We start from the raw sequence: 8,925 nt of genomic DNA on the forward strand, positions 1-8,925 counted from the left end.
AAGAGGAGGCTGAGGGGAGACCTCATTGCTCTCTACAACTACCTGAAAGGAGGTTGTAGGGAGGAGGGAGCTGGCCTCTTCTCCCAAGTGTCAGGGGACAGGACGAGAGGGAATGGCCTCAAGCTCCACCAGGGGAGGTTCAGGCTGGACATTAGGAAAAAATATTTCACGTAAAGGGTCATTGGGCACTGGCAGAGGCTGCCCAGGGAGGTGGTTGATTCACCTTCCCTGGAGGCATTTAAAGGACAGGTGGACAAGGCGCTGAGGGACATGGTTTAGTGATTGATAGGAATGGTTGGACTCGATGATCCAGTGGGTCTCTTCCAGCATTGTGATTCTGTGATTCTATGAATCTGAAGCAATCTCCGAAATCCTGGCACCTCTCTGCTCTCCTTTCAATGAGTCGTGTGGAATACAGGGTAGGCTTTATTTTCCCCTTTGAATTTAATTGGATTTTAGGGGCACAGAAGACAAAAAACATTGTCTAATACCTTTGTGTGTGACTTCATGTAATTTACAGTCTCATTTCTGTGCCAGCAATCTGTGGGAATGCCAAAACATTGGAAAACACAACCCACATGGAAGTACGGTGGAGGCTGGGAAAAAGAGTTTTGAAGTTGACACGGGAGATGGAAAAAGAAAGATGCATCCTAATGATACCGAAAACGTTGGCAAGTAAAACTAAGACTCGTTTTGGAGTTTTAGAAAGCGAGCATCCTTTATGAGGCCTGGGCAACATGCAGGAATGATCTCCATCAATCCTGTGCAACGAGACAGAAGCTGTTACAGAATATATTTCCCACTTACATGCTTATGTATAAATTTCCCCAGAAATCTTATGCATATTCTATTACTTTCCAAGGTCTAATTTTCATGTTATGAAACTTTGCAACAGTCAAAACTCTTGCTAATTAGGAGCTGGCTCCAGCTTTCTGCTTGACCTTGACTTTCAGATTAGTTAGGATTCCACACAGAGGTGATTACAGATGAAGAAACAAAGAGACATCTGTTTAGGACAAATCATTCCTCACACAATATGTTATGATTTTCAAGAAACAAACAATTTCTAGAAACACTGTTTTAAAGAAACCTGCTATCAGAGGGTCATTCTGCTTAAGTTCTGAAAACCACAACTGCTTAGACAAAACATAACTGTATTTTAGCTTAAATCGAAATATTCCACTTTGAAATATTCCACATATTGTATCACTAAGGCAGAATGAAAAGAGTGGCTCTGCCTGTGCACTACCTAAAGCAAGTGTCAGAATGCCACTGGCTCACCTGGGTTTGGCTGTTCAGTGTCAGCAACCTTTCTATTAACAGCAGTTTAGGTAACAGTGTGATTCAAGGATTGTGCCATCAGTGAGTGGAGTTAATCTTGTAATTCTTTCTTTCCCAAAGAACTAAACCTTCTTTAGAGTCTCAGAAAAGATCAGAAGCCATGTAACAACTACAAACAGAAACTTAACACATGCTCAGCATTGTGTTTGTAGAATCATAGAATAACCAGGTTGGAAGAGACCCACCGGATCATCGAGTCCAACCATTCCTATCAAACACTAAACCATGTCCCTCAGCACCTCGTTCACCCGTGCCTTAAACACCTCCAGGGAAAGTGAATCAACCCCCTCCCTGGGCAGCCTGTTCCAGTGCCCAATGACCCTTTCTGTGAAAAACTTCCTCCTAATGTTCATCCTAAACCTCCCCTGGTGGAGCTTGAGGCCATTTCCTCTCGTCCTGTCCCCCGTTACTTGGGAGAAGAGGCCAGCACCCTCCTCTCCACAACCTCCTTTCAGGGAGTTATAGAGAGCAACAAGGTCTCCCCTCAGCCTTCTCTTCTCCAGGCTAAACACTCCCAGCTCTCTCAGCCGCTCCTCATAAAGCCTGCTCTCCAGCCCCTTCACCAGCTTTGTTGCTCTTCTCTGGACTCGCTCCAGAGCCTCAACATCCTTCTCGTGGTGAGGGGCCAGGGAATAAGTTCACTTCTAAAATATGAAGTGTGCTCACTGTGCTGAGGAGTAAGGACTGAACACAGAATTGGCAAGAATACCTTGGCTTGGCTCCTACTTCAGAAAAGTTGTCCTTCTCTAAAAGGAATATTTAAATACCATGTGATGGTGCACCAAAGAGCATTATTATTAGGGAGCAGCTGCAAGTTTGAACAGCATGGAGTGTAACGGGTTTCACTTTTAGGTTTGGGGACATAACATCAGGTTCTTAAGGCTATATGCAGACATTCAGTTAAGTGATTTACCCTTACAGGGATTAACACTGACCTGATGTCCTCCTGCCCAGACTGCTTTGTTTTGTTCTTACTCCCTCAGACTAGTCATCCCTCCCAATGGGATGGCAGGCAATGAGCTGCCCATCATTATTTTAGATTAAGTCACAGGAAAGAGCCTGGGTTTCAATACAGAAATGTCCAATTACTGAACAGAATAATTCAGAAGCTTCCAAAGATCATCTGCAAACTCTCACCGGTGACAGCATAAGACCAAAATCATTTGTGCAGGCTGGGAATGAGAGCTGGCTGCACAAACTGCACGGCAGTCCAGAGCAGGCAGATACTTGTTTCAGATCACATCTGAAAAGACAATCAGAAGATTATTTTCTACAGAATGATACTCTTCTTTAATGAAGCCAAGGTGTCTTCTGCACCCTTTATCTCCTACCAAAAGGCAGAAGACAAAATGCAAGGCAGGAAGTGCAACTGAGCAGAATTCAACAGTGCTTGTTACTTATTAGCACTGTGTCACAGGTAAAATCGGAGTCCTTCACTTTACTTTTGCCAGATCTTGAGAGAAGCACGGGAGTATATCCTCATCGAGGAGGGTGTAATATACTGCTTGTCTTCTGCTCTACTAAATCAAGTTGGTTTGCAGGAGAGAATACATATTGTCAAGCTGTCCTTGGCATTCAGTCCTTCCAGAGCTTATTCTTTACTATGGATCCAGTTGTATGAACAGTGTATGCTCTGTCACATCCTTTGAGCCTGAGGGCGTATCACAAAAAATAATCCACAGATTCTTTTTTTTTTAATTTAGCATTTGACATGCCTGATAGAAGAATAACCCTAAATCTGACTAATCTAGTTTGCAGAACATCTGAAGCATGTCATTTCAGAATATGAAACAAACCCAAATCCATTCACGTCAAATCAGATTTATTAAATTATTTCAAAGCCATCTTCCAATTCCACCCCCAGAGCCTACTTATGTCTCTTGCCAGTACAGCAGGCATAGTGGACTGGTGTCCCACGCATACTTACATGTCTAGAACAATGGGATGCACTACAAAACCCCATGTAAATGTATCAGCATGTGGTAAAGGATCCTTTTCTGCAGGTGTGAAGTTTGGAAATGGCAGTTCTACTAGAAGAGTCACATCTGACATACAAACTGCAGAGTTAAGTAGTACCTGTGCAAACAGAATTACAAAGCTTAGCTTTGTAAGCAGTATGAAAGCTCACTTCAGTAAGTTGCGAAGGATGGTCATGCAAGTCCAAAAGGATGATCTTATAAAGCGATTAATTGCTTATGCTGTGAAGACTGCATGGCCTGAAGTAAAAATGCAAATGCTACAATCACCAGATTTTAAGAGTTCAGTAACAAAGGCAGAGGATACGTAATTTACAAACCTTTTCAAGACATCTGGGGAACTAAGAGCCTAGAAATAAAAGAAGTGCTGATGTTTACATGAATACACCTCCTAATGCAATGTCTTGTGTTTTCAATTAGGGAGGCACCTTGTATCTTGCAGGTGAGACCTGACCAAAAAAAGTCCTTCCAGCAGAGAAAAGAAGATTTACTTTGTCATCAGAGGTAGCTGGTTGCCATCCCCAGATTATCAACTATATTTGCACTTGCTAAATCCACAGACCCTTCCTCTTAGGACTCCTCTGACTTTTATCTGAAGTGGAGGTTTTTTTTGTTTTTTTTTTTTTTTTAGAGAAATGACTTTGTACCGCCCCCAAAATCCCATTCTTAGATTTGGCATTCTTATATCCAGAGAAACTGAGGACTTCCAAGTCTTCTCATTCTTCCCTCCATTTGCTCAGTTTTTTTCCCTTTCCTCCATTAAACTCACTTGCTAAATGTTTCTCCGTGCTTTCTCCACTGTTAACGCCATCACTTGGTGTGGTAACAGGTAATTTTAACACAGAATTTCACAGAATCATTTGGGCTGGAAGGGACCTCTCAAAATGATCTAGTCCATGTCCCTGCTAAAGCACAGTGCCTACAGCGGGTTGTCCAGGACTGTGTCCCATGGGGTTTTAAGAATCTCCAAGAATGGGGCCTCCACAGCCTCTCTGGGCAGCCTGCTCCACAGTTTGGTCACCCTCACAGTAAAAAACCTGTTTTCTTGTGTTCATATTTACCCTTAGTAAATAGATTTAGGAGCCAGAAACCTGACAGACAATCCATCCTGTTTCTTTGCACACCTTCTTGAGCGCTGTTAGAGAAAGACTCCTCCTGACTCTGGGAACTCAGCAATTACAGACATATTCATTCTTTGTCACATCCTTGGTCGAAAGCTAACTGATACTTTTAGGCCTTCAAGTGAGACCCAAATTTTACTGTTTCCCTAGATTAAAATGTCAGAATTTCCATGTTTGCTGTATTTGATTCCCTGTTAAATTTCCCCTCATTTTGTTTTATTCTGTGTATACAACTCTTACTGACATTTAATCAAGAAAACTAGTGACCTGTCATAGCCTTTCTCCAGCGCCATTATACGAAGACCTGACATGTCTTATAGTGAATTCCTGTCTTGTTTCAGAATACTTGCTCTGTGTTTTGCAGTGTTCATACTACAGCATCTCTTCACTTCCCAAATCTATATATTCTCCCAGACCAACATGGTTTTTGCTTTTTGTCATGCATCCAAAGGTAAAAATATAATGCTGGAACATGTGTTTGCTTATTGAAAAGTTTTTTTCAGGACACTATTATGCATTCTCACCACTGTCAGTGCCCTCTCCTGGCTCCTACCCTCTCATTATTACGAGATTTCTATGCTCATCTTCTGAAGCTGTCAGTTTCACCCTTTGTAATCGTATCACACATTCTTATCACATCCAAGCTTTTTTTTTTCTCTTCATGTTCAAGGCTCTCTGAACCCCCTAGAATAAAAGGGGACAATAAAGAGTCCTTCCATGAACCAAAACCAATAGTGTGAACATGTGGTTGCTCGCATGTACTGCATCTCATCTTTGCTTCAGTGAAAGCAGGTTGTCACCCTTGGACATCTCTTGCCACGAAGCTAACAATTCTTCCTTGATTCACAATGAATTTTTAAGGAGGGAGAGAACCTTATGTGTCAATCATATCATCTTGTAGTCACAGTCAAGGCCCCTAACCCAATACTCAAAAAAAAATTAAAATCAACAGAAATAATCTGTTTTAATATAAATTTTAATTTTACTTTGAATGCAATAATTTCCTTTAACCAGAGCGGTTTGTTAAGATCAACCTTCATCTGTACAGTCTAGTGAATCTCACCTGTCCAGATGCTCAAGAAGCTGTTTTTTCAAGAATCAACAAAAATATGCTATTCTTCATCACTTCTTAATCACTTTGTGTAAATAAGATGCCAAATTAGAGCATAATAAGAAGTTTCTTTTAGCAATGGACAGACTAAAATTCCCAGAAGTATAGCTGATGATTTATCAGAATGAACTATGTAACCAGCTAAAACAAGAAAAGGTATTGCTTAGGCATATTCTAAATGTGTTTGTTTTCATTTTACACAGTATATGTACTAATAATACTATTTCTATATTGAAACATAGCTTATCTATATCCTGAATATTTAGTGACTTCCAGCTACATTACTTTCTTCAAGCTGGAATTACACAGTCTCTACTGCTATGTCATTGTCTAAGCACAGCTCAGGAGAATGGTATTATGCACCACTAACTTTTCTGCCACACATAAAATTGTGGGTTCAGGACTAGCTAGAATGAGAATTATGTTAAAACACATCATTATTTTATGAGGAATTCCCAGCTTAAGTGTAACAGAATGAAACCTCTGTCTGTAAGGAATATGCATTTCAGTGCTTTAGCACTGCAATATGGCAATTAGCAAATGTAAACCAAGACACAAGTCCTTTGTAAACCAGCTTATTCGGGCAAGGCTGGAAAATATGAGTGGCTCTCAGGAGTGACCACCCATGCCACTGTGCTGTCTTCAGGTCTTCTTTCATCCCGATTTGGACACCGCCTCTGCAATCAAGTTCTTTGCGACTTGAGGTGAGCAGTAGATCAACTGGGCACTATGGGAGTCTTGCCAGATTAATTTGGCCAGCTGCCTGTTGTTCAATCTGGAGTCACTGAAGCCCCGGGTTTCCCTGGGACTGTGCTGCCAAATACTCCATATGGGATGCCCAGAAATATAGCCTAATGTTAGGGAGATTTAGTTCTCCTGCGTCTCAATGGGCCTATACATTTTTAACAGCAATCCTTGTTTTTACCTTCCAAATGAACCTTGAAAAGGTCTTGTGAACCTTATTAAAGAATGAGGTTTTAAATTATGTGGCATAGCTTTAGTTGACATAGGCTATAGAGAAAGACATTTATTTCCAGAGGTTACATCTGTCCTATGGCTGAAGCAGGGCAAGTTGTTCCTAAAGTGTGATTTTGTCACTGCTCTTTGGCCCACAGAGTGCTTCAGTCTTCCATCCCATCTTGCTTTGACCTGAACAGCATATGGGCCATGATATTTGCTGAATTCCTTCACAGCATAAAAGTATCTCCTTTTGTTGAAAATGGGTCAGACAATAGAACCAACAACATGGACAGTAAATAATAAAACAAGAGTTAATCAGATTACAACAGTGTGTTTTCTGACTGCAAACATCACAGTCTTTTCCAACAAGTATAAGCCTGTTTTTAATACAGCAGAAATGCTTAGATCAAACAGAATGCACATTTCGTGTGGTAGTAGGGCACTTAAAAGGTGAAAGAATTTACCACTAGAAAACAGATCTGTTTGCAGTCTTATTAATGGCACGGTGCTGTCTCCTATGACCCTCTACACAGCCCAATGCTTTTCATTAGTCACAGAAGAGCTGCAGGAGGAGGCTATATGCCATTTGCTTGATGTTTTAGATTATTTAATGTGAGATTTTTTTTTTTAATGATACAAAATCTAAAAATTGGGAAAAAGTGGGATTTATTTATTTAACATGAAAATTTAGAATTTGAGCAGAATTATTTTCTTCGGAACAAATACCTTCTGGGAAAAAATTACTGTTTCTTCCTTGCTTTGTGACTGGAAGGAACAGTAATTTTTAAAAGCTTTGAAACTCAATAAAATACAGTGTAAAATCCCAAATATGCTTTCTAATCATACAAATTTCTGATTATGCCACTTTTTTTTTTTTTTGTCAGGATTTAGACCTTTTTCCCTCCACTTACCCCAAATCATCTCAGAGATGCAGCAATCGGAAGACAGAACTGAGGTCCTCCCCCTTCTTATCACGCCTATGAAATCTTTTAAATTGCTGCTTTTATCACAACACTGGTTCTGACAAACAGGTCACTGTTATGATGGAATAAACTGTGGTGATCTTGCTTCATGATCCATACCCTTTGCTTAAAATTTTGTTTAAATACTTCTAATAATTTCCTAAAGTTTGTTTCTAAACTGTTTTTCCCCCCTCTCAGTCAATTAATAATCACTGAACAGATAAGCAGTGAAGAAGACTTCATATAAACATTTTCAGATATATTCTCCACTTGCTGCTTGTCAAAAGTAATTGAAAAACAACTGTACTGTTGAACAATGGAGATATAGGGTGATCGGAGAACGACCTTAAGGTTAAACCTCTTCTTAGTTGGCCTGGTGCTCTGCTAGGGTGTCATACAGACTTCAGGTCTTTCCCAGGTGCAGCTGCTAGCGCAAAATGCTAGCAATGTACTTTATGTCAACTAGAATTTCTATAACAGAAAGCAGTTCTACAGAAAGTAGTTTTACATCTTTTCCTTTGTTTTATTCGGAAGTATTTACATGGCTTTGTTGTCTTAGAAATACTCTGAGAAAAGACAATAACTCAATGGGGTCATTTTATTTTAGATTAATTTCTGTTATGCTTTTTGAGATTTCACATAAATTATTGTTGAAGATTAATGTGTCAATTTTATATTAAATTTGTAAGAACAGTAAATATTCTTTGGGATCCTTTATGAACATCTTTTTAACAGCACAAAGATAGGACAATATTTTGGATTCAATTTTTTCTTTCTATGCATCAAAAGGACTTCAGTATTGTTAGACAAAACAAAATAAAATATTCACCCTTCTTATCCTATTCCATTCTTCACAATGTGATTTCCCATCACTAGTGGTAATCCTGGTTCCAGTGGCATGAATTGTAACAGCTGCGTATTTATGGATGGTGAGCTTGAGGAGTTAAAAATCTAATTTCAGGTTGACATTATATCGGAATCATTTCAGGAAACTACCTTACCAAATATGAAACAAAATGTTAATATGTTGGTCCTGAACAGCAGCCTGATATGAATGGCAAGAAGTACAGCTCACCTGCTCTGTCCTACCTTTTCTTTCCTTTTTAAGAGTATCATTTAAATGACCTACTATAACTCTGTGGTGTGAGCATTTGTGTGTCAAGCTCCTTGGAAAAATTACAGCCCTGATGTTTGTTTTGGACTAAAAGATTTCATTGCAAGAAGAGAATACGCTGCCTGCCTGCCTGCCTTCCCTCCCATTCTATACACTGAGACTCAGTGACTTGGGTACAAAACTTTAAGTGCTCTTAAATCCAGATTAGTCTTCTTTCCAGCTTTATGTGCTTATATATTCCATCTTATATGCTGTAAACCTCTGGGTTCCTTTATCATGTGAATTACATTGGACTGAAATCTTTAAGTCTTTCCTTCACTCTAAACAGAAGCTGCATTAT

Source organism: Phaenicophaeus curvirostris, chromosome 9 (genome assembly GCF_032191515.1).
Source record: "Phaenicophaeus curvirostris isolate KB17595 chromosome 9, BPBGC_Pcur_1.0, whole genome shotgun sequence".
NCBI lineage: Eukaryota > Metazoa > Chordata > Aves > Cuculiformes > Cuculidae > Phaenicophaeus > Phaenicophaeus curvirostris.